Here is a 3,606-nt window from a genome sequence, read left to right on the forward strand (position 1 = left end):
AACTGTATATAGTTTTAAATATTTTATTTTATTTATTTATTTGAGAGAGAAAGATGCAGAGAGAGAGAGAGAGGGCATTTGGGCATGCCAGGGGCTGCAAATGAACTCCAGATGCATGTGCCACCTTGTGCATCTGGCTTACGTAAAGAAGCAAACCTTTTTTACAGACAAGTGCCTTAACTGCTAAGCCATCTTTCAAGCCCATAACTGCAGATTTGTTTTGTTTTATTTTGTTTTATTTATTTATTTGAGAGTGACAGAGAAAGAGGCAGAGAGAGAGAGAGAGAGAGAGAATGGGTGCGCCAGGGCTTCCAGCCAATGCTGACGAATTCCAGATGTGTGCACTCCCTTGTGCATCTGGCTAACGTGGGTCCTGGGGAATCGAGCCTTGAACCGGGGTCCTTAGGCTTCACAGGCAAGCGCTTAACCACTAAGCCATCTCTCCAGCCCCATAACTGCAGATTTTGAAGAGCAAATGTGTTTTCTAGTTGGCTTATTTCTTCCTTTTCTTCTTTCTTTCTCTATCTCTCTTTTATTCTTTTCTTTCTCCTTTCTTCTTCCCTTCCTTCCTTCCTTTATCTTTCTTTCTTTCTTTCTTTCTTTCTTTCTTTCTTTCTTTCTTTCTTTCTTTCTTTCTTTCTTTCTTTCTTTCTTCCTCTTTATGGTATTAATGGATCCCAGGACCTTGTGTATGCTAGAATGGGTGCACACCAGAGCCTCTTGACACTGCAATCAAACTCTAGATACATATACCATTTTGTGCATCTGGATTTATGTGGGTACTGGTGGATCAAATTTAGGCCATCAGGCTTTCCAAGTAAGCACCTTTAACTGCTGAGTCATCTCTCCAGCCCTTTGTTTGGATTTTTATGGTCCTGGAAATCAAACCTAAGGCCCCATGCGTTCTTGGCAAGCATTCTTCCACTCAGCTAAACCCCAAATTCCATATAATTTTAATTAGAAATATGAAAATATCATATTTTCTAAAAAATAATATTTTCTGATCTTAAAATAGAAAATGTTTATTTTTTTTTAATTATTTCTGGGGATTTAACTCAGGGTGGCAAACCATACCCCTAGCCTTGGATATTATTTTCAAGATTCACTAGTTACAACAAAAAAAATTGGGGGAGGGTTCAAGGTAGAGTCTCACTCTAGCCCAGGCTGACCTGGAATTCACTATGTAGTCTCTGGCTGGCCTTGAACTCACAGAGATGCTCCTACCTCTGCTTCCCAAGTGCTGAGATTAAAGGCATGTACCACCATGCCCAGCTGTCTTGCTTGCTCTATCTATCTATCTATCTATCTATCTATCTATCTATCTATCTATCTATGAGAGAATGAGAGAGAGTGAGAATTGGTGTGCAGGGCCTCCAGCCACTGCAATCAAACTTCAGATGCGTGCACCACCTTGTGTACATGTGTGTATATATGACTTACGTGGGATCTCAGGATCAAACTTGGGTCCTTAGACTTCACAGGCAATCACCTTAACAGCTAAGCCATCTCTTCAGCTCAAAACAATATTTTTAATAAAAATAGAGTAGGAAGTGAGGTAACCCAGGGCCAGAAAGCCAAATGCTGCATGTTCTCTCTCATATGTGGATCCTAGCTACAGATGATTGGACTTCTGTGTGAGTAGGAAGAAAACTCAGTAGCAGAGGCCAGTAAGGTAGAAAGGAGATAGAAAGGGAATAGAAAGGGAGGGAAGGGGTACTTAATAGGATGGTATTATATATATGCAAGTAGAAGAACAGATTAATGGGGGTGGAAAGGCCTAAGTGAGGTTAGGGGAAGAGATTGAGTTAAGGAAAGGTAGAGGGAGGGCTAACCAAAATCAAAGAGGATATAAATAAATCATATGGAAACCTACTCTTTGCACAATAGAATACTTAGGAGCCATAGATTGTCACTAGAATATTTTCAGTGCCAGAGATGGAATACCTTCCAGTGAGTTGTTGGCCAGAGAGGTCCCTGATGCCCCCAAAACATTACAGGCCATTGCTGAGGTCCTTGGTTTCCCACCAGGAATAGATGGTAAGACCCTATTGCTGAAGACTCCACATACTTGGTCTACAAGGTCACTGAGAAATCCTGCTGGAGCTGAGCTGAAAACCTCTTCCATGTAGACCAGCTGACAGAAAGCTGGAAAAAGCCACGCTGCATGCAGTTCGATGGGGGAGAGAAAAATCATCAGTGAAGATACTCCACAGTGGACAAGCCTTATATCTGGCCAATCAGCCAACAGGTGCAATAGTGGCATGTCTATTATGGGGGAAACCAACTGCTCCATGAAGGTCCACTCCATGGGAGGGAATACATCCCTGATACTGAAAACCTACAACAGTGGTAGTCATGAGCCTCAGGGGTTGTAACATCTGCTGCTGTCTGGCTAAATGTATATACTATGCTCACCAAACTGCCCAGTAAGCCCTTCTCTTAATGTTTATACCCATATATTAATGCTACTCTCAGTTTTGGTTAGAGAAGCTTCTCTTTTCAGATGGCAGTAACCTTGGGATGACTCAGAAGGCACCATTGTGCTGAGACTAAGTGACAGAGGAGTGCTCAGCACTGAAATAGTTCTATCACATCTTACAAGGCTCAGGGTCCATTGTGGAAGATGTGGTGGAAAGGATATAAGAGCCAAAGGAAGTGCAGGACTCCTTGAAATGTGCTCCTCCAGACACAAAATGGCCTGGACATCCATGACCTCATAGTGCCTGCCACTACCTACACAAGACCATCATAACAGGAGGAAAAGATCACGACATCAAAATAAAAGAGAGACTTATTGGGAGAGGGAGGGGATATGATGGAGAGTGGAGTTTCAAAGGAAAAGTGGAGGGAGGGAGGGAATTACCATAAGATATTGTTTACAATCATGGAAGTTATCAATAAAAAAAAATGAAGGAAAAAATAGAGTAGGGAGAGCCAAGCATGGTGGCACACACCTTTATTCCTAGCATTCGGGAGGCAGAGGTAGGAGGATCGCTGTGAATTCAAGGCCACCCTGAGACTACATAGGGAATTTCAGGCCAGCCTGGACTAGAGTGAGACCCTACCTGGAAAAAACAAAGGGGGGAAAAAAAAGTAGAGTATGGAGATGGCTCCTTGGATAAAGTGCCTGTAGCTCAACCTGGAGTACCTGAGTTTGATTTCCAGATCCCACAGAAAAAGCTGAAGCTAGCAGGCGTGGTGGCGCAAGCCTTTAATCCCAGCACTTGGGAGGCAGAGGTAGGAGGATCGCCGTGAGTTCAAGGACACTTTGAGACTCCATAATGAATTCCAGGTCAGCCTTGGCTAGAGTGAGACCCTACCTCGAAAAACCAAAAAAAAACAACAAAAAAAAAAAGTTGTGGTGAACTTACAGAAGCCCAGCACGCTGACGCTGACGCTGACGCTGACGCTGACGCTGACAGACAGTGTGATGGGAGCTGGAGACAGAGGGTTTCCCAGACTCTCGTGGTGAGCACAAGTGCCAGCACAGCAAAGAGCAGCAGAGAGCCCAGAACAGGAAACCTGCCCTAAATGACGTAGGCAGGTGAGGCTCAACCTAGAAATTGTTCTCTGGCCTCCATATGAGTGCCATGGCATGCATGCACA

Source organism: Jaculus jaculus, chromosome 1 (assembly GCF_020740685.1).
Source record: "Jaculus jaculus isolate mJacJac1 chromosome 1, mJacJac1.mat.Y.cur, whole genome shotgun sequence".
Classification (NCBI taxonomy): Eukaryota; Metazoa; Chordata; class Mammalia; order Rodentia; family Dipodidae; genus Jaculus; species Jaculus jaculus.